This window comes from Esox lucius, chromosome 4, assembly GCF_011004845.1.
Source record: "Esox lucius isolate fEsoLuc1 chromosome 4, fEsoLuc1.pri, whole genome shotgun sequence".
In the NCBI taxonomy this organism is placed as follows: Eukaryota; Metazoa; Chordata; class Actinopteri; order Esociformes; family Esocidae; genus Esox; species Esox lucius.
Genome location: NC_047572.1, coordinates 32,881,616 through 32,905,368, shown reverse-complemented (window position 1 = coordinate 32,905,368; position 23,753 = coordinate 32,881,616). Strand labels below are relative to the sequence as shown.

Sequence of the window (23,753 nt, the reverse complement as noted above, 5' to 3'; positions counted from 1 at the left end):
CACAGAAGGGACGGGGGAGGGGTGCCAGTTGTCACTGCTCTCTTTAGGGGTTCATATGTAGGTTTGAAAATGTCTGTCTTTTTGTCTTGATGTCACACGTTTTATTTTCGGATTGAAGAAATCTGTTCAGGGACCCAAACATTTTTCTAACCATCAAGGGTGTCACTTTGTCAAAAAAAAAAAGGGAAAGCAAAGAAGTGGAGCAGAGTTACCACCCCCAGTCCTTCTGTACATTAAACGCCTGTTTCCAAGAGACAGGGAGGCTTTCAATGTTGTCGTGCATGTGTCGACCCGTCTGATTACAGGACCTGTCTCTCGAACCACACCGATTCCATAGCTGGTCTATCCCCCACACACACACACACACACACACACACACACACACACACACACACACACACACTAATGATCCCCATTCCAAATTATTTCTGCCCTAACCCATTAAACCTAAACTTAATCCCTCTACACGAAACCTTACCCACGAAAATAAAACATGCAATTCCTGGTATGGACAAAATCTCCCTACAAGGTCAGATTTTCCTTGTTTTTATCAATGGGGAATTTGGTCCCTCCCAGGATAGTAGAAGACACACCCTAAAACACACACATAAAAACCCACTCAAAACACACACTCCGAAGGGTCCTCTTCACTTCACTGACTCTGTGATGTGATTCACGTTCCTTTTCAGGGTGACGTCTGAAAAGCTGACAGACTGCCAGTATTGTCCTGAGTGATTGAGATGTTAACCTTCAGTGCTGTATCTACCCCGCCCCCCCTTCGGTCCCTCCATCTCTCCTCAGCTGCCTCTCCTCCAGCTCCGACAGAGCCAAGCCATTAGTCACTCCCAGTGTTCATAATGAAGCCATGGAGGTGGTCCAAAGCCGCATGGTGTGGTGGAGGAGCGCAGGAGCAGAGGAGGAGGCTAGATTAGGATAATTACCTGGTGTCGGGGGGGGGGGGGCTTACCTCGCAGCCGTCTCCATTACCGCAACGCTGCCAAACTCAGGATTCACGGTTTGTGTGGCAGAAAAAGAGAAAATTATAACATCAAGTTGATATTTTTCCTGATCGTTGAATGTGCTATGTGATTTGATAACTGGAGCAAAATGAACGAATAAAGAAATATTTGTGAAATCCGCCTGTCGTTGCCTGAGCATTGGGAGTGTGTTGTGTGGCCTGGTCCCTGGCCAGGACACACGTATGCTGCTGTTTGTTGCATCTCGGCTCTCCTACATCAGTAAGCACTAAACATCCTCCTCCACTGAGGCTTTGAAGAGCCTATGAGGTCAGGTTTTAAATTACCGTCTGCACCCGTGCCACGTTCCTCTCTCCACTCACACGAATCCATTCGCCACACAATGCATTTGAAATGGAAGCGGCGTCACCATAACACGCCTTAGGAGACATTAAGCCATAGTATGTTACTTTCATGTGTGATAGCATGGGCCCTGCAAGCTTTGATGTACTCACGTTTATAATGCTTTATTAATAATAACTCACCATGCATGGCTGCTGTTTTCCCCCACCTGTTCTCCTTCCCTCTCTCCCTCCATCCCTCCATCCATCCCTCTCTCCATCCCTCTCTCCTTCCACCTCACCACCCATCTCTCCTTGCATCTCTCAGTGCTCTCTCCTTCCTATTTCTCCACCCATTTCTCCTTCCACCTCCATCCCTCTCTCCATCCACCTCTCCACCCACCTCCTTCCATCTCTCCTTCCATCTTTCCATCCCTTCTCTCGTTGCATCTCCACCAATCCTCCCTGGGTTGTGTCTTTGGGCTGGGCTGTTTGTGGGCTAGTGGTTAGAGCCTATGATACGGACTGGGAGATGATGAACGCCAGGGGAACCAAGTATAAAGCACTTCTCTCCAATTGGCTGCTGTCGGAATCTGACACAACTTTTTTTTTCTTCCCTCCTCTTTCTGAGTGCCCTGCTTTGACATCCAGCCCCAGGGAGGAGTGTCAGGATTAGAGTCCCTGTCTTTTGGCTGTGTGTGTGCGAGCGTGCTTATTTGTGTTTCTGTGTGTGTGTGTGTGTGTGTGTGTGTGTGTGTGTGTGTGTCTGTGCAAACAACATCATGAGGTACTGTGCTTAGATACTGATAACACCAACCTCCTCTAAGCCTGGCCCAGATACACACACACTGCCCTGGTATTTTCTTCTTCCGTGTACTCTGAAGCACGTCAGCTCCTTATGAATGAGAACCAGGCTGCGCCACTCCAACACTAAAACATGAAGCATGGGTGTGTGGGAGCGCGCACATTTGAAACGACAATTTCTCATTGGCTTTTAGTGCTCATTTATTCCAGGCATATATTATAATTTTTTTATTTAAACACTCGAGTCAAATGAAGATTTAACACCACACCCCCGAAAATCACACTCAAAAGAACGTGTTTGTTTTTTCCTCATTATTTTAATGCCAGATATTGTTACAGGTTTAGGATCTTAATCTGATCACCCTGCAATCCAAGAACATTTCTCTGTGAACATTGGAGGGTTAAAAGGCTTCTGATGGTAGTAACTTCCACTTTGATATTTCTGACTTAATTTTCCCTCATGAAAAATGCATCAACTTCTACAAAAACGTCCATCAATTATAATGCACATAATGATTCTGATTTCCTTCGGCTGCATCATTTCATTTCTGCCGCTGGCAAACAGGGCGAATTGGGATCGTACAGCGCAACATTACAACACCTGAGAAAAAAATGAAGCATTCTGCTCTCTCACATAGCACTTATGTCTGTGTTTTCCACTATAACCTGGTTAGGTAGTCACCTGGTTAGGTAGTCACCTGGTTAGGGAGTCACCTGGTTAGGGAATCACCTGGTTGGGGAGTGAGTCACCACTGGTCACCATGTTCCTTTACCTCAGTCAATCACCTAATTTCAGTCAAAAGGGCCTCCAGTCAAACTGTCCACATATCAGCGATACATTGCTGGTGAGCTGTATGTGGTCGATTCAGTCTGTATCTCAGACGTTCTGCGCCGGCTTCTCAGTACGTACAGAATGAGCTGACGTAAAGGTTACAGTGAACGTGGTTTTGGCCAATGCAGGCACATTGTTTTTAAATGTTTAAAGCGGGGGTGTTGCTCCTTTTTCAGAAATCAGTCAATACGGATTGAAACCGAGAGCTCCCAGCACATCACCTGGTCCACAACATGACAGCCAGTTAAAACCTTGTGCTCGGGCTGGCGACGTGACTTGGAGCGGTCTGGACCTGACTACTGTCCTCCGTGCCCATCCCTGCAAGGAACACCTGCCCCCCCTCCCCCGCCAGGATCAATGACTAGGGTCATCCCAGGCTTGGGACCAGAGGTCAGCTTCAAAAGCCTGCTGCCCACATCGCTGCCACCTGGCGCTCTCTTCAAAATGAAGCTCTCTGAACAGGCCAGTCTGTGTGGACATGGAGCCAGAACAGGGCCGTCGTGTGATCTCCCCCGGCCCCCTCCCCATCCGGCCCCTGTTGGGAGGGGGTGAGGGGTCAACCCCATCAGATCACCTCACAGCTCACAGAGCTTTTTGATGAAGGGGTCTGTTTTTGATTTCATTATGCTGAATCCAGATCCTTCGTCAATGTGGAAATGATTGAGTGGTTGTTTGGAATGTGTTTAACGTGTCATCCGTAGTCAAAACATTTATTTTGGAAAACTTGTTTTTCCAGGGTTTGGTATAAAGTATACCTCTTTATGCAGGTTGGTAGCAGTCTGTTATTCCTGGTTTGAACACATTTGCAGCATTACTCTATTGCATTACTATCCATCAAAATAAACAAAACAAGTTGAACCTGCTTTTATCCATCATCCAGTTTATTATATGGTAAAGTAACACAGGCAGTGCGGACAACCCTACAGCCTGTTATAACGAACACACTGAACTACAGTCAGAAAAATCTACTGCCTGTTATAACAAACACACTGAACTACAGTCAGACAACCCTACCGCCTGTTATAACGAACACACTGAACTACAGTCAGAAAAATCTACCGCCTGTTATAACAAACACACTGAACTACAGTCAGACAACCCTACCGCCTGTTATAACGAACACACTGAACTACAGTCAGACAACCCTACCGCCTGTTATAATGAACACACTGAACTACAGTCAGACAACCCTACCGCCTGTTATAACTAACACACTGAACTACAGTCAGACAACCCTACCGCCTGTTTTTACTAACACACTGAACTACAGTCAGACAACCCTACAGTCTGTTATAACGAACACACTGAACTACAGTCAGACAACCCTACAGCCTGTTATAACTAACACACTGAACTACAGTCAGACAACCCTACAGCCTGTTATAACTAACACACTGAACTACAGTCAGACAACCCTACAGCCTGTTATAACTAACACACTGAACTACAGTCAGACAACCCTACCGCCTGTTAAAACTAACACACTGAACTACAGTCAGACAACCCTACCGCCTGTTATAATGAACACACTGAACTACAGTCAGACAACCCTACCGCCTGTTATTACTAACACACTGAACTACAGTCAGAAAAATCTACCGCCTGTTATAACAAACACTGAACTACAGTCAGACAACCCTACCGCCTGTTATAATGAAAACACTGAACTACAGGCAGACAACCCTACCGCCTGTTATAACGAACACACTGAACTACAGTCAGACAACCCTACCGCCTGTTATAACTAACACACTGAACTACAGTCAGACAACCCTACAGCCTGTTATAACTAACACACTGAACTACAGTCAGACAACCCTACCGCCTGTTAAAACTAACACACTGAACTACAGTCAGACAACCCTACCGCCTGTTATAACTAACACACAGAACTACAGTCACACTTCTATTTCACCCACAGAAACATGAGGATCCACTGTGTGTCAACAGCAACAACTGTTTAACAGGTGGGCATGAAAGGACAATGTCGAACTGGACGGAAATAATTTAGACATTTCTGAAGGACAGCAGAAGTTACATGTGGGTGCTATTGTTATCAAAGAAATAAACAGCTTTTCCACACCAGCACCTTTGGTACAATGATAGGACATACTGACTCTTAGAAATGTTTTCTGGTCATTAGGCATTAATCAGCATACAAACAGAAAACATAATTTTAGGTCACACCAAAACTGTGTCCATCCATCAAGTTATCAGCATCAGCTCTGTGAATATACGGTAATGACACATTTCTAGGAAATCTGTTTTCTTGAGCTCTTCTTCCATGTTCTGCCTTCCGTTCTTTCCTCCAGTGCATTAGCAGATCCCAGTGTGTCCTCATGTCTTGTGAACAAGGGATGAAAAGGAGAAGAAAAGGTCTGATGAGTTTGGCAAAGGCAGGACAGAGGGGGAGACAGATGGCATGAAGTCTGCGTGTCTCTGGCGTGGCTCGCTTGGTGCTAAAATCCTCTTCTCTCACATTCCAACAAATCCTAGCAGGAGGTTGGGGAGACAGCCACCCCACTCTGGATCACCGGGGTTCTCTCTGCACCCCTCCTCCCCCGCCTCCCCCCCGCCTCCCCCCGCCTCCATAAGTCCCTGACCAAGGGTGTAACCATTCCTGATAACATACACCCACCCACACACACACATGCACACACACACACACACCCACATACACATGCACGCACCCACACACGCATGCACCCACACACACACACGTGCACGCACGCACGCATGCACCCACACGCTCACACACCACACACACACACCCACACACACACGCACGCATGCATGCATGCACCCACACACACACACGCATGCGCACGCATGCACCCACACACACACACGCGCGCACGCACTCACGTGCACACACACACACACCAATGATGCATCTTCTGTATGTGAGATGTATATGACGGGCCCTGTTGGCCTGCCATAATGACACGGAAGAAAGAGGAACGACGCTGGCCATCGCTGTCGGCACGGAGCTGGGCGAAAGATCATGCAGCGTAGAGTTTGGTGTGGGCCCATCCCAGGTCTATCCTGGGTCTATCCTGGGTCTATCCTGGGTCTATCCTGGGTCTATCGTGCCACTGGAGTGGAAAATCTCATTGAGTAAACACAGAGCCAAAGCACAGCAGCGAAGGACCTTACAATCCATTTATATGAGGGGGAAGAAAACATAAGGAGCTTTTCAATTAGTCTCGCCACCAGCCGTGTCCGCCCCGGCTCCTGATAAGGGGAAACCCTGGCAGGTTACCCTAGACACGGGCCACACATACCCGGCTCAGACCGCCCCGCGTTCCCCCTGACAGCCTGCCACTGGGACCCCATGTTCAGTGTGACTACATGGTGGCTACATATACGAGGTCCCATGACTACATGTATAACCGGCCCACGGGGAACACAGAGCACCAATAAAAGTTTATTAGCAATTTTACAATACTTTTTAAAATGTGTGTTATGGACTCAGTATTTCTCTTTCCCTCCCTCTCCTTCTGTCTCCTCTCCCTCCCCCCTCTTCCTCCCCCACTGTCTCCTCTCCCTCCCCCTCTTCCTCCCCCACTGTCTCCTCTCCCTCCCCCTCTTCCTCCCCCACTGTCTCCTCTCCCTCCCCCTCTTCGTCCCCCACTGTCTCCTCTCCCTCCCCCTCTTCCTCCCCCTCTGTCTCCTCTCCCTCCCCCTCTTCCTCCCCCTCTGTCTCCTCTCCCTCCCCCTCTTCCTCCCCCTCTGTCTCCTCTCCCTCCCGCTCCTTCCCTCTCCTTCCCTCTCTCCCTCCCTCTCCCTCTCTGTCTGTGTGTATATAATGTACTGCGTGACGATGTAGTACACTATCAGTCTTTATCTTGGTCTTTCTCTGTATCTCTCTCCCTCTCTCCCTCTCTCCTCTCTCCCCTCTCTCCCCTCTCTCCCCCCTCTCCCCCTCCCTCCCCTCCATCCTTCTATCTCCCTGTCTCTGCACTATGCCTTCTGCCCTTGCTAATGAATCACTTTTCTCAGAATAGAGGATGCTGTGAAAAGGTCACGGGAGGTTTGAGTATCACATTACTGTTAATGATAATGATAATAAAAAGAGCAATCTGTGCCAAATCCATCTCTGAGTTTCTTCCCTCCATATGGAATGTGATTTATCGACGGTAGGTCTCATGAATTGCTTTGCATGATTGTAAGGAAGTGTGTATCTCATTATGATACAATATCTGTTGTTCATTTGTTGTTCTATGCTAATATGTATTGGGATGCCTCTCAAAGGCTACTGTGATAAAAGATAGGGAACCATCTGTGCCTCGTTTTCCACAGCCATCGTAGCATTAAGAGTGTGCTAAAGCCTGGTTCAGACACATAAGATTACAACTGACAAAACTGTCTCAAGGAGTTTTAGGAAGCATTCTGTTTGATCAGAACTGTCTTCTTCTAAAACGTTTCCAATATTCAACATCCCAAACCATTTGCAAAATGTTACAACAAGACGGATCAGTTTAGCCAATCAGAGAACCCAGCGCTAACGCTCTGTGTCTGGTCAAGCGATTAGCCAGCCAGCTGAAGCGGTAATTTATCTATTTATTTTGTGGCACTTTGCTATCCAAACTTTATCTGACAAGTCACAACATGAACCCAGTATCTGACACATGAATGTCAGTACACTCGCTTACTACAACGCCTCACCACCACAAGTTGCCACTTCGTTTGAAAGCTTCAAGTCATTGTAAAGAGGGACTGCTAGCATTTCTAGACAGCAGTTGTACCAAACAACACTGTAAAACAAGCTAGTTTAATCTTTTTCTGATTTCACCTTGTCATCAAATCTGAAAAGGGCTTGAGAATCCTCTCACAATGTATCTTTAGTCGCCTAGTCTTTTCCCAGAGCTGTCAGTTGGTAACCACCACAAAAGCTCAGTTTTCAAATGATGGGTAACTCAACAATTTGCCTGCTTGAAAAGGCCTTTGGATGCTTTTTTTGTCCTTTCTGCATTTTTCTGCAAGGTTTCATTTCTGTTCCTCAATTAATGTTAAAAATACATATTCTTTGGAGTTTCAATTGCACAGGCATCCTCTGAGTATGATTCTAGTTTGCAAGCAATACCCCTGCACATCACCAGACATCTGTGAATGCTGAATGAATCTAGGCTGGTCTGGACGGAATGTGAACTGAGCGAGGACATCTGTAATTGGGTCAGACTTTCTACAGATGCCCTAATCATATTCCATAAAGTCTTAGCTACATAGCTTCTTTTATACTGTATATTTTCTTAAATCAATCTGTAGACATCAAAACTGTAACAAATTGTTTAGCTTCTAATGACAGCATTTGCCTTCTTAACAAATTACATAGTGCTTTCAAGCCACAGTAAAATACACTCTGAAATGAATCTGGAATCAGCACCCATTGAGGACGCATATAACTGAATGCTCAGTTCGACATCGATCCAATGGATCTGTTCCATCTGTGTAAACGAGGCCGACAACCCTAATCCCAGAGTGTCATTACTTCACTGTGGACTCCGTTGCTATCGACACATCGTCTAGCAACGCACTCGGCATTCTGCCTTGCACACGATTGTTCAGGAAGCCCTTTCAGCGCGTGGCTGTCAGTGTTGCATCCGCTAAGATTGTCCTAATACTTAAGACGCTTTGAATGTGGGAAACCAGGCTGTTCTGTGCAGAGCTTCCCTCATCCCAGCACCAGGCCTTTTCAACACATCCATGCCAAGGCTTTAGTCAGCAGTGTTAAAACCCACCACTTAACTCACATTTAAAAACTGAACACCCCAGAAAATGCTATATTCCACTGCCCTAAACTGGGCTTAAGTCTGTGCTAAACCTGTAATTACAACAGACAAAAAGCTGCTATGTAGAACCATGAATGTCCCCACTGGAAAACCCTTTGAAGAATCCTTTTTGGTTCTGGATAAAACCCTGTTTGGTTCTGGATAAAACCCTGTTTGGTTCTGGATAAAACCCTGTTTGGTTCCAGGTTTCACAAAAACATCTAAATCATGTTTGTTTTTAAGAGTAACTTTTCAAATCTTCAACTTGTCATATACAATGAACATTCCTAGTGACTGTATCCTGATAAAGCCCAGTCAGTTACACCACAAAGCTGTAATAGACAATATTAAACAGAGGAATGTGACATTCACAACCGTCTCTCCGCACTCTGGTGACTCTCCTTCCCTCCCTGCGGCACACAGAGAGAGCGACATGCCGGTTGGCCGTCCTTCCTCCCTGGCTTGGCAGAGTGACCACACCCTAGTCCCAAGCCCGCTGGCACAGCTGTCACTCACAGGACGGAAGAGAGGCAAGGTCAACGACCCCATGGTGCACCTGTCCACCCCCCCACCCCCACCCCCCCCCCACACACACACATTGATCAGAGGCCAGACCGCCATTAGCTAAAGGTCAGTTAATCAGGCCAGCGGACAGCTCCTAGATGGGTCCAGTGTCGTACGGTATGACCCAGGCTGGCCCGGCTCGGTACCATCCCTGAGTCAATGCCAGGTCCTCCGCACTGAAAGAAAGGAGGACATCGGCCACCTCCCCCTCCCTGCGCTGTGTCCACGCCTCCAGCAGGAGCCCCCGTCCTAACTCACCCCTGCTCCGTTTGATGTCAGCCACATTATACCACATCATTGTCCCCTCTCGCAGATTTTACCGCATCCTCCCTAAATCAAAGGGCCCCGTTCTTAGAAACCAATAGAATCACATAATGGACGAGGTGCCTCACTCCTGCCGCAGATGATCACAGTGGCACAATTACGGCAAATTGCCGGGCCAGAGCCGTGGTTTCACATTGCGCTGATCTCCGCTGAATGGCTGCCTTATTTGATTTACATGAATGCATACTGCCTGATGAATGGCGGATAATTGTGGTTCTGAACACAGACGCTGGTCCTGGTGGATCCATTTCCTGGGTTGTCTGGGGCATCGGTGATGGAGAGGACTGAGGCGGCCTGCGACTACGGCAGATGACTTTATTTGCATACCCACATACACACTCTCTCTCTCACACACACACACACACACACACACACACATCACACACACACACACACACACACACACACAAACAACAGTTATGCAAGGGTAAACACACCTTGCACATGGTCACACATTGTGGATACGCACAAGAACACATGCACACACGCACACGCACGCACACGTACGCACACGTACGCACACGCACACAGAGCTGTTGATTGTCTCTCGCTTCTGTCAGGTTGTGTTTTTCACCAGCCACGGAGACCTCGTCCTGGGAAATTGAGCAATTTCTGATTGAAAACAGTGACGATAATTAGAGACACTCACTATTCCTAACCACTTGGCGCTACATTAGCATGCAAAGCTGGCAGTCAACTAATCTGGGGTAAAACGTTTGTTTCCTTAATTGCCCTCTTAGGACAAAGGGGGGGGGGGGGGGGGTGGTATAGTAAAATGTTTACGTTCTCCTGTTAGAAGGGAGCCTGGTGTGTTCAGGGGACCAAGCTCCCTCAACCCAGGGGTTAAACTCCACTAATGGGCCACAGACGACACACGCATGTACACACAGACATGCAAACACAAACACGTGCACATACACACACACACGCATGCACACACAAAGATGGAAACACAAACACGTGCACATACACACACACATGCACACACATACACACACACACAAGCATGTAAAAGCGGCCTATTTGCTTATACCATCAGGGTCCTTGACAACGCACACACATTGACACACATAGGCATACACACGTAGACACACACACACACACGTAGACACACACACACGTAGACACACACACACGTAGACACACACACACGTAGACACAGTTTGGGACACACCATGTGTCTATACTTGGGCACAGAGGCACATCAATTGAAAGACAGTGAGAGACAATCTGACGTAGAAGTCATCTCCCTGTCGTATTGTAAGTCAGGAGGCAGGTCAACCTGCCGTGTCGCTGTCAGGGTCCTCGTTCCTCTCCATCCTGCCCCGCCCCCAGCTTCACTTGCATCGGTACGACACCACCTTTCGCTGCTGTTTCGTGACACTCTCTTCTCACCTTCAACTCCCACCAGTGGATTTCATCATGTTTCTCTCTCAGCGTTCTTTAGCAGGTTAGGAATATCAGCCCCCACTCCTCTGTCAGGTAACTATGTCGTGGTCTACTCCTCCCTATTGAGTTCCTCCCACAATACAATATGAAATGCTAATGTAACGTGTGTGTACGTTATGTGTACGTAATTATGGTGTAAAACGTTAGTGAAGGCACTCAGTTATCCTCTCCTTGTCACTTCAGATGTCAAAGTGTCATTTTGCAATGCTGTGTACTGTGTAATGGCTTCCATTCCCCTGCCTGATACATGGTGGTTTGTCTGGAATAATGTCACTTTCTGTCTGACACAAGTCCTTCTCCACAACCTCTGTTCTACTCATGATGATGTGTTTATACATCATCTCAATAATGGGGAGTCTCTACTCTCATCTCAATCATGGGGAGTCTCTACTCTCATCTCAATCATGAGTCTCTACTCTCATCTCAATCATGAGTCTCTACTCTCATCTCAATCAAGGAGAGTCTCTACTCTCATCTCAATCATGGAGAGTCTCTACTCTCATCTCAATCATGAGTCTCTACTCTCATCTCAATCATGAGTCTCTACTCTCATCTCAATCAAGGAGAGTCTCTACTCTCATCTCAATCATGGGGAGTCTCTACTCTCATCTCAATCATGGGGAGTCTCTACTCTCATCTCAATCATGAGTCTCTACTCTTATCTCAATCAAGGAGAGTCTCTACTCTCATCTCAATCATGAGTCTCTACTCTCATCTCAATCATGAGTCTCTACTCTCATCTCAATCAAGGAGAGTCTCTACTCTCATCTCAATCATGGAGAGTCTCTACTCTCATCTCAATCATGAGTCTCTACTCTCATCTAAAACATGGTGAGGTTGTAGTCTCATCAGAATCATGAGGAGTCAGTACTGTCATCTTGATCATGGTGAGGTTCAATCAATCAATCAATCAAAATTTATTTATAAAGCGCTTTTTACAACAGCAGTTGTCACAAAGTGCTTTACAGAGACACCCGGCCTTAAACCCCAAGGAGCAAACAACAGTAGTGTTGAATTTCAGTGGCTAGGAAAGCTCATCAGAATCATGAGGAGTCAGTACTGTCATCTTGATCATGGTGAGGTTGTACTCTCATCAGAATCATGAGGAGTCAGTACTGTCATCTTGATCATGGTGAGGTTGTACTCTCATCAGAATCATGAGGAGTCGGTATTGTTATCTTGATCATGGTGAGTCTCTATGCTTATTTGAATCTAGATGAGTTTGTCCGTCCCGACTCCACTTCACTCCAACTTTTCTCCCTGCAGCCCAGGTCCAACTCAATCTTTCACCATCTTCACTGTAATAGAGCGTGTATGATAGACCTTGTGCAACTGTGAGCTAAATAATCTATTATCAGCAGATCAATAGAATGTGTGTTCTGCTCTCCAGGCTCTAACAGAACATCTATTCTCTTCTACACACTTCTATTTTGACCATTACTGACATGATATAGGACCAACAACATTCTGGTGATCTCTCTCTATCTTTCTATGGAGGGAGAGATTTAACATTGGAGGACTGGAGGACCCAGCGGACAGGTGTCCACTTCTGCTCATCCCACACAAAGAATCAAACAGAAACATGAGGTCATTCTTAAACATACAATAAATAAACAGTATTGTGGTGTATTCTTGAAACGGGATCCAGTTAGTGCAACTTCAGTATGTTTTCTGAAACCCGGATGATATATTTTATTTTAGTAAAATGTGATTCATCCCCATACCACAACCACGTGCCAAGCAGACAAAAAACACACGATTGCAGCGGATTATCAACAGTTTACAAGTTACACAAGTCTAAGTTACGTCTGTCTCACAGCTACATTTAAATGCCTGACGGACACCCAGGACAAAGGAAAAATATATAAGCATCAACATAATATAATAAGTGAAAACGGTTCCTCAACATAAGCACAATTTTAATTGGTCACTTAAAAAATACATTTTGTTTTAGGATTTTACCTGCCTCAGTATTCATACGTATGTTTCAGACTACAAGGATACCAGGTCATTTCAGGACACCAAGTTGGATTGGCAGAGACGGATTAGCAAGGAAGCATTTTTTTTTAGTACAACCTATGATTTAATTATGGCCTACATATTATAACAAACAAGATCTAGTTTAAATGTATTTTCTAATGCATTAGTATTGCATTTCTGCATCGAACAGCCTGACTGATACACTGCATGATAAATTAGGACAAATACGTAATTATAACTGACTATTTAAACACACACACATATATATATATATTCGAATTCAATTATTGTAAAGAACCATACAATATCTTCCGCCGGGAGATTTTTTCCCATGTCTTGTAGGTCACAGGTGCACGAGAGGTTTGATTGACTCCCGCAAGTCTAGACAGAAAAATACAAATATATTAAAGTGTAAATGTTTCTGTGAGAATCTTTCTGTTCCGTTACTTCGAACAATTGTTGTATAAACATGTTGCTCCATTGGGCCACAATCCAAATTCAAATGGTTTCAGGAAGCTGAGTGAAACCTTTAGCGTAGCTTATAACCTTTACACCCTCACAGTTTCGTTTTTATTTTGACACACAAAAGGGGTAAACCATTTTTCTACGTGTTTTGAAAAGGAGTGGGTGATAGAAAGAAGTTTAACTTTTTAAGTTATAACTTTTTTTACAACAACTTAGAGGTGAAACTTGAGTGCCACAGGTGTAGAAACTTGAGCTAAGTTCATCACTGTTAAAATCACATAGTCATTTATTTCTATACATTTTTTATAATTATAGTACCCAACTCTCTCTAATTACCATAAACCATTTAATATATTAGAATGCTTAATTCATTTAAAAGCATTTTATTTAAATTTTAATCTAGTTATTCTTTTGTTGCCGTAATATCACCGTATATAACCTACCATGTTCACCAAAACCCTGTCACGGTATTTTAAGCTCGTTTCAAATCATCCACATAAAGTGATAAGAAACTAAGTAATGAGTCATTTATGAGACATACTTCCGCTAATTGAGGCATCCTCTCTCAAATTAAATTCTAAGAACCTTTCTATGTTTCAATCATTTTCTGCCGCACTATTATCAGACCTCAATTATAGAAGTAGCCCGAGTGGGCAGCTAAAACGCGGATGTTTTTTTTCTTTTTTAGACATTTATTAAATTGTGATGTACGAATGTAACGTAACATTTATATCCATTAAAAAGATTCATATAAAAAACAGCAACATTCAGGTTATTGTAATTTCGAAAAAGGGCGGATTTCAGGATATAATGGTTTAAAAATGTACAGAAAACACAACCCACCAATAGCACTTTACAAAAAGAGATGTAAGAACATCTAACACCTGTATACCAACAAAGTTTATATCTTAGGGAAGTTAATAGATGAAACTGCAAGAAACATCACAAATAAAAGGCAAACTTTATTCTGTACAAGATCACAGTCTGAGAACACATTTCTGAGACACCTAAATATTTTAGCTAGTCCTTGTCTTAATATTTCACTTATTTTATTTATTTATTGTTATCCTAAGGCGTGATTTCGTTTAGTGTCTTTTCAAAAAGAATAAAAGATACGTTTTCAACGTATTTTTTTGCGTATCTGATCAATTGTTTCAAACCAATTAGAACCTAGTTGTCTTGGGCACAGAACCTTATATCATTCACATTTGAGCAATGAACCTTGTTTCATCATTTATTGCATTAGTTTAAGGCTAAGGCCTAAACACAATTAAGCCAAGTCTAAACACATTATTACCTAATTTATTATAATGTCGAAATGTTTAAAAACATTTCATAATTTATTGCAGACTATTAAACTGAAATAAGAAACGTCTCACTCACGCAAACACTCGCATGCCTCTTCTTAATTAACGAATATTGAAACAATTTCAGAACAATTCACTCTGCTGTATTTAACTCGATTTAGCCATTTAACTCTAAAAGGCTATTTGTTATTCGATCCCTCTTCCGTTTGACAATATAATCACATTGCGTAGCCTAATATTATTTGTCAAGCAGTTGATTCCCTGTTCATATTGATATACAGAACAGCTTAAATAATATTTATCGTGAACAAATAAATGCGTTGGTGTAATTAAAATGCTACAAATAAGCAGAGTTTGTTTTATTTTTGTCGATACCCGGTAATAACATTTACATGAGGCAATTTCAATGTCCGTGTGATAACAGATAAAATATTTTGAGTGTTATACGGTCCTACGTGGACCGAATCTTCATGGGTGAAATCGGAAATGTTGGTTTTCAAATTAAGTCGCATCACTATCCAGCATTTGCCAGGCACCGAAAAAAACTCATATTCAACAACAGGTACTTTTTGACTACCTATTTCCGGTTGAAATGTTAGTTATTCTAAGTAATGAATGGATGTAACCCTTCCAATGAGAGTTAAGGCCAAATGGCTTTGGAGGAGGCTTGAATCAGTCCCTGTGTGTACACTGAGGTCCAGTGTTCTGGCAACAAAGGGGGGCTAATCCACGTAATTTACACAATGCATAGGGCCGTGTTTACATGGTACGCTATAGAGGAGGGCCTCATCTTTTTTCCACCGGACATAAATGCTGAAGAGGTGCATCGCCTTCTTGTGAAAAGGGGCCTTTTCGGGGAGATATGTGGCGAACCCTGCAGGAGCTTTAAATCAATCCCATTGTAACTTTCTTTTGGTTAAACTAGTGTCCTAAAGAAAGCTTCACCACCGAGGGACGAACCATTTCCAGTGCTAAAACTTAAAATGATAACGTGACATGAGTACTTTTACGTTAGAATGCCTTATTTGTTTGTGTTTTATAAACTACAAATGATTAGCCCTAATTAGTTTGTTTTGTGTAAAATGTTCCAATACATTTTTATTGTATTCTTTTTAAATTATATTTCACCTTTACCCACCATATCAGGCGTTTTCTATCCACCACCGAGCTCCTTCCTCTGGCGTAGCTTGACGAAGAGCTGTAACAGTACAGAATGCTGCATTAGTCTCTGTACATTATTTAACACGAGAACTGGCTTATTGTAGAACATCAGTTTGCCAAACGTTTTGGGTATCTGTTCATCTTGACCAATTTAATCTCATACGAATACAAACTATACTTTTTTTCCCGTCACGTGGCACAATTAAGTATTCTTAATAATAATTAATTAATACACTGATAACATTGATAAAACCAAGTGTATGTTACTCAAATATCAACATAACTGACTACTACTTCACTATTTTACTCAAATACATAAAATCAAGTAGGATTAACGTATGTGTTAAATGTTAGATAGACTTCAAAATATTTTCCTGAATTACATTAACTTAACGGGATAATTTTATATTAGCAGAGTACAAGTAGTTATCTTCGGCTTCTGTAAATTAGCATCATAAATCTGTGAAAACTTTTGTTAATGAAATGTTGCAAATTGAAGTCCTAGAAATGTAACTAAAGCATTTAAGATTTTACTGAGCCTGTAAGTTTCGTTCAGAATATACTTCACTTATAGACCTACATGATTTTTCCTGTTCCGGATCTTTCATTTGTGGTACATCATTCATTGTTTCAATTTAAATGTTGGTATGTCAAACCATTAAATATGATTCAGTGTCCATATGTATGAAATAATTGGTGAAATTGGTGGGTCAATAGCAGCCTACTTTTGCCAATCTATAAGAATGTAAATGATGAGGTCCATATTTGAATAAATGGTGAATTGCATCGGGGGAAATAAATCCCCAGGCCATGCAAATTTTTTCTGCATTGTTCTACCAGGACAATGTGAAGGACAATATCTCAAAATGAGGCACTATTTTTGTAGGCCTACAATGTGCCCCCGTTTTTTACATTTGTGGATAGCTATATTCATTGTGGCAGTGAAAATGAATTTATTTATTTCACATCAGAGGTTTTTTCTTCATAGTCCGCAGACGTTAGTAGTCCACTTGACACCGAAAACGTAACATTAAACGGATCCTTTCTTTGAATAGTGAAAACATTGGTAGATGCATACGGTGTCAACGAACTGAATCTGGTTCATGAGTGCCTGTTTCTAGGTAGCCTGTAACATATGACTGTACACGTGATGTTATATCAGTTGTTGTATAACTCACCATTTAGCTTACAAAATGTAAAATGTTTCCCCCATACACTATGTTAAGCATCCGTTTTTTAGGCTGTACACGTGTTATTATATCATGTGTTGTATAACTCACCATTTAGGTTACAAATGTAAAACGTTTCCCTTGTGGGCAAAAGTGCATCGAGTATCTGGCTTCTGGAGGATTTATTCTCGTAACAGGAAAGGGTATTTTCAGTTTTTCACGACCCGCTCAAATAGTTACGCCGCAATGATTATTAAGTCTAATTGAAAACCTGACATTGTTATGTACCAACCTAATTCGTACGAACATGGTGTGTTACAGGAAATATGAACATGGCGAAGGGTTTGGACCGTGTGAAGGATTGAACAGAAATTACCAATGCTAAAACCATCCCTATCTAGTTTGGAAGAAACATATATTTAACCATTAATCATATATGGACAAATTGGCCCAAAAGCCTTTATTTAGCCAACAATCATTCGATTAATTATTTTAATTAATAAGAGTATTTCCCCTGTTTAGATTCACAGGCATTTTAAAATGTAACCTACTTCACCTCAATTTCATGTCTGTCTTTGTATTCCCTTAATTACGTTTTTTTCAGAATGAAGAGAGGATAATTATTTTGACATCGTCAGGTAAATTCCTGCGGTAAATTGAAATATTTTTCTTTAATCCCCACTAATCCCAATTCTCCTGGCGCAGATATATCAAGGCAGACCTCACGTGGCGCTCTGGTTGCATCTCAGGTGAGGCTGCGCTTGCAGGGGCTCGAAGGATCTGTTCCTGGTTTTACAGGCATAAAACAAGATTATCAAATCATTATTAATCAAACGTTTTCTACCTGAAATTGTAAATTCTATTTAAAATGCATGTTAGCGAGTTAGTGGCAACTTGTATCGGTACGGCGGGATCCAGGATTACTGAGACATTTTATAAAGATGAGCAAAAATGAGGCCAATAGGTCACTGTATAAAATAAATATGTCAAATACTGAGATACATTTTTATCAATTCATAATTACATAATTACTCAGAGAAAGACATTTCCCAAGTGGTACTTTTTCTTAAAATATTTGGGGTACAAATGAAAAAACACCTGTTTCGAATACCTTTCAGTACCTCAACTTGAGCAAATAACAGCAGTAGTCTTTGTCTAAAGATTTTTATCTTTAGTTGACGAACACATTTGAGTTAACGAACACATTTGTAAATTTGAAGTGTCTATAACAATTTTTTTCAATTGTTATAGACACTTCAATTCAAACTGCAGGTTTTCTTTCTAACCTTTTAGTGCCCCTAACTAATTTCGTGATTTCTGGTTGGACCTATGACCCAGCCTAGTTGCTTTAACTCCAGGCAGGCTATGGAGAGTTGAAGATTATGTAATGTCTTCCTCCTAGCCCCCGCAGCAATTAATTTCATATTGCACATCCAACCTATGAGTCTGATCGATGCATATAAGGACAACTCACTCGACCGGTGACCTAAGTTAGTGTTTGCTGGCAGCTGATTCTGCAGGGAAATAGGATGAGACAAGGACATCCTTGATTATGATGCTGACCCCGGGTGACGCTTGTTTCAATATGCATCACCCTCTGGAGCTCCCGGGCAGACATAAACCAGCAGCACAGCCAAGGCTCAAACAACCACAAAACAACTCCTTGACAGATGCGCCACCTGGCAGTACTAATAAACCACTGGTTTTCAGCAGGCTGGAAATCCAAGGGTTCAGACAGCCATTGCCAAATGCCATCTTTGTGACAAATTAACCGAATGTTTGTGGATTTAAATTTGCGCATGTGCTGTCTTGCTGGAAGATGTTTCAGATTTGGCGAAGTTTCAGCCTCCTGTCAGATTCTACCAGGTTTTTGGCAAATTTTGGCTCGGTCTACCGACCAATCACAGACGTTTCCCTGGGTGTCTTGTCCATCGAAGAACCAATCACTTCTGTAATTTTTGTTTTTGTGATAACAGAGCAAACGGTTCAGCTGAGCTCTCTTGGCACTGCGCTGACATGCTTCATTAACGTTCGTTTTGATCAAGTTCTGTTACTACTGGAGCATGCTAGATGGATTATTTAAGGAACATTGCATTTATCATTGTTGGCTACCTGGCTGGTTAACTTCTCCTTTTCTTTTACTGCGACATGGCTAGCTCAGTTTAGACTGTATGCAATAGACAAGTGTGAGTTCACAATATCAAATGTCAGACGCCACATGGTCTTTTGATTAGCTGAAATCAAAAGATGACAATACTTAAAAAAAAAAAATCCTAGCCTGAAGGCCAAATTTAAATGGTTGTAGAGCCAGACTCAACGTATGCATTTTTGAGCACAATATATAACTTGCAGATAAGGTTTGGAGTTTGATAAACTTTGGGATTTGATTGAAAGTAGAGCTCTTTAGACATACATAACAATGGTTGACTTGGCATTGAAATAAGAACACACAGGCAGAAAAAAAACCCATAACTAGTGTAAAGTATGGTGGTGGATCTGTTTTTTCAAGCACTTTTGCTTTTATTTGCTTACACTTTTCCAAAGACATTTACCTTTTCCCAGTACGAGGGTCTAAAAATCCAGAAGGAGATTCACCAGACAATTAACATATTGCTATGGCAGTCTCAGTCTCTATACTTGAAATCCATTAAAAAGTTTGGTTTGATTTAAAGAGTAATCCATGACCATAGACATTTTTTTATCAAGAATCTTGTAGGATCCCGCACAATGTTTTGTCCAACTTTTTTCCAAAAAGGCTTAGTTCTGATATTTTCATAAACTCGGGAATTTATTTAGTGTCACTAATTTAGACCCCTTTCTTTTGTCAGAGAAAAACGACTGTATTCATTGCAAAATAAAACAGCTTTGAGCAATTGTATTAGGCCTAGTAAAATAAATTATATAACTGTATTTTTGGAGCATAAAACATTTGTGATTATTTGAAGTATTTATTTGATACATTTTGCTAATCTTTATTATATGTGTCACTATTACTCCACATCCAGGGATTACATTTATCATAACAATACGGTTTTGAATGTTATTTTTTGTGCTGCAGAACTGAGCATTCTACTCGATACATCTTCAATGGGAGCAAACGATCAAGATTTGGTCTAAAAGTGCATTACCAAGACTTGAAAACATGATTCCATCTCGAAAGAATGCAAATATTTCGTAGCTAAACCCTTTGTAATCATTATGATGTCACGAGAATGATTTTAGATGCAGTATAACGTTAACCAGCTAGTGTTAGGAGGTGTCCAACAAAATTTTACTAGGTAACGTCAGCAGCGCTAGCAATTTTGGACAGATTTTGCTATCTAATGAATACATTGCCATCAAGGAGCATTTGATGATATGATAATGATGGCAACATTGTTTTCTACTAAAAACTACCCAAGGTTAACAATGGTATTGTATTACCCGGTCCCTTTAGTGTGATTTAGACAAAAACGTGACTAGCCCCTGTTTCAAGTCATTCGCTATTCAGAATTTCTGGTCATCAATATGGCTGCCGCGTCTATAGAATGTTACTGACCAGGGCCATGTTTCAACCAAGTGATGGAGGTGCAATCCATGAATATCATATTGGCCAACATGTCTATTTATTTCTGTTTAAATTAATAAATCAACAGTATTTTGGGTGCTCAATTTCTCTTATTGCGTCGTCAGCGGTGTAGGTGAACTTTTATGGTTATGGGAAGCGCACATTCCATCTTTGTTATTTCACAAGTTGTCTCAGTTTTCATTACATGGTACTTTCACAGCATACCATTGTATTTGTAGCTGATTGGTAATTACAACATCAACTATTGATTTATGATATTCACTTTAACTTGGCAAATACTAGTTTATCCTGTTTCGTTTACCTTGGAAGAGATGGATGTTGCCGAAAACATTGTTCAAATTAGAATGTTATTCCAGGTTCATTGTTTTGTCCGTGAGAGTGTTACATTATGCGTTTTGTTTGAAATAGCTTTATGTGTGTTTCTGGTAAAGTTTTCCGTTTTCTTATTACGTTTGACGGGCTCCTCTGAATTCACCAGTATAACCATTCATATATTATTTTGTATAGGGAATCGGACATTTTATATTTGATCAAAGTTAGAGTATCCAGATTTTAAAAAAGTTGTCAAGTTCTTGGACCAACAAACGAGCAAGTTACAAAAACAATCAGAAAGTTTAGAGTCAACAAAGACAAATGTGTCAATGGTTTTCTGTGTTAACTATCACATCCGGCACCACTGAGGACTTTGTTCTGCCGGCAGCTCCCACATCTTTATTCTTCAGAAATAGTATTGTCATCAACCAATTACCACAGAGACCAAATCAGTGCATCCATTCAGGCTAATACTGTTGCTTTACAAATAGTGCTATGCGCAAATGGACGATCCCCAGAAAAAAGTTGCAATTACAAATAACATTCTAATACTATGTTTGTGCAACTACAAAGGTCCTATATATCTAAAGAAATTCTTAAGTTAGCCAGGGTATAAAACACTTCCTTACACAGTGTTGGCTAAGTAGACATTGCAAATGAAGAAAATGATACTTCAGGGTTCTGTGGAGCTCAGCATGGCAATAGCATGCCAGGGTTGTGGGTTTTATTCCCACGGGGGGCCAGTATGAAAACATATCCCCTCACTATTGTAAGTTGCTCTGGATAGCAGTGTCTGCTAAATTACTTAAATGAAGCCTAGTATGAGGGGTGAGATGATAGCCTAATGTTAAACACAACAGTTTCTTCAGTACTTGCAAGAGAATATTAACCAAACTTTGTGACTTCCGTTCGTTGTGTGTGTGTGTGTGTGTGTGTGTGCTTGGCACCCCCTGAATTTATCTTCTAAGCATCCTTCATTTGTAGTCAGCATAGGACATGAAAGAGTAAATCTCTGCTCTGGCTGTTCCTGTGTCACTCTTTGCAGGAGACTGGGAGAGAACAGTTGACGCAGATAGCATACTCAAACCGGATCTCTGGAGACCCTGGAATCAAAGAGGACCAAAGCTCACATTGAGAGCTCTTTATGCTAGTCACGACTGTGACAACAGAACAACCCAATATGTGAATGTCACTTTTGTCAAACCTAACTGAACACTGAAACAAAGACTTTACAACCATTTTATGGCAGAAGGTTGAGAAACAGAAACACAGAGATCTGCAGGTCAACTCAGGCCTGCTTCTGGTTGGGACGTGATAGATTGATTGGGTTGACTGACAAATATTTGTCTGAAATCACATTGATGAGAGTGGTTGTTGTTGAGAAAGCAGGGCTTCGAGTTGGTTTCGACTCTTCAAATGTCTGTATTGACAAGAATAGACCTAGTCAGAAAGTGTAACTTCTACAGACCAGTCGACTGACAATGACACAGCTTGAGCTTGAAACTAATCAATTCCCAAGCCAACATTGGCATACTTAGGACAAAAGATAACAGCACTTTATTTTATAAAAACTCCTGTCTGTTTTGTCAAAGCTGTCAAGTTTATTTTCCATAGCTAGTCCACCTCCCCCTCCTAAATCCTGGTTGGCAGAGGAGGGAAACTACACATGAAACCAGTAGTATTCTATTTTATGGTGGGTTTTAAACCTTTTCACATCCCCAGTTGGGTTCAGTCAAGGAAGTAGCTCTAAACTCCAACCTGGTTTTTCTTGTCATAAGTATGCCAATTCAACAGGTCTAATAGTTGAGATTGTCTTCGGACACTATTTCCAAGGCGAAATCTTATACCCAAAGCGCTTTGCTCTTCAAAGATGTCTCCTGTTGTGCTCTGTGACCACTATAGTGTCAATCTTGTGTGTTCAAAGCCCCATCTCTATGTCAGCTTTGAGTTGCTGTCTATACATCTCTCTGGAAAATACATTTGAGGCTTTGACGGCTGGCCTGGAAACACAAGTAAAAATTGTAAGAAATTAAAAAGAAAAAGTCTTAATTAATATTTCACTTGATAACGATTTCAGTTGTGTAGACATTAAAACCAAGTTAATATAAACATTTAGGAGAAAGCAGTTGAAACTACTGAAATGTATTCAGATTTTAGACAACCTTTGCAAGTTTCCTCAGTATAGCAGTATTGATTAAAATGGGGTTTATAAATATTAATAATAACACATTTATACCCCAGAGTTCACTTTATGGGAAGCAGTAGGCATTATAATACCCGCATCAGAGGAAATATTCATTAAAATGCAAATGTTGTATTGACAAATTGATATTATGAGCAATTCCTGTGATCAAAATTGTAGTTTATATATCCAAATATTTGTCTTGCATTAATTTTATCATCATGTGATCATGTTTCCTGAAGACCCAACTGATTAATATGACATATAAGGACATTGGGTGTCAGAGGATATGAAAAGCCCTCCCAAATTGCAATCAGACAGATCTGACCTACACAAAAGCAAGCGGAAAAGCTGCAGATCAACGGAGACCAAGTGATTGGGAACGTTCGACTGACAATGATCAGATGAAAAGAGCGGCGATCTCAATAAACTCGTCATACAGCCTTTCAAGGTTCAATCATATCTGAGGTGTTTTGCATAACTATGAACTCTGCGTTTCTAATCCTCAAAGGGCCCCAGTGCTACTTGGCTTTGCACTGTAGTCATTCAAGGTCGCAACCCGGCAGGA

General features: G+C 41.8%; 2 long non-coding RNA genes across 3 annotated transcripts in view; one reads left to right on the top strand and one right to left on the bottom strand.

The window, feature by feature from the left end:
* LOC105028606 overlaps positions 1–3,173 on the top strand; it is a 104,816-nt gene extending 101,643 nt beyond the window's left edge. Inside the window, exon 3 of the long non-coding RNA XR_829404.4 lies at positions 3,110–3,173. This is a non-coding gene — a long non-coding RNA (uncharacterized LOC105028606). The remainder of the gene's footprint in view (positions 1–3,109) is intronic.
* A 2,028-nt stretch (positions 3,174–5,201) lies between these two features.
* The window catches only part of LOC109615698, a 36,913-nt gene continuing 18,361 nt past the window's right edge, over positions 5,202–23,753 (bottom strand). The window contains exons 2-4 of one of the 2 annotated variants that reach the window (XR_004575692.1): positions 15,932–15,991; positions 13,325–13,402; positions 5,202–5,276 (exon numbers count right to left, since the gene is read on the bottom strand). This is a non-coding gene — a long non-coding RNA (uncharacterized LOC109615698). Of the gene's footprint in view, positions 5,277–12,670; positions 13,403–15,931; positions 15,992–23,753 lie in introns of those variants that run through there. The other variant, XR_002196674.2, reaches the window with a different exon arrangement.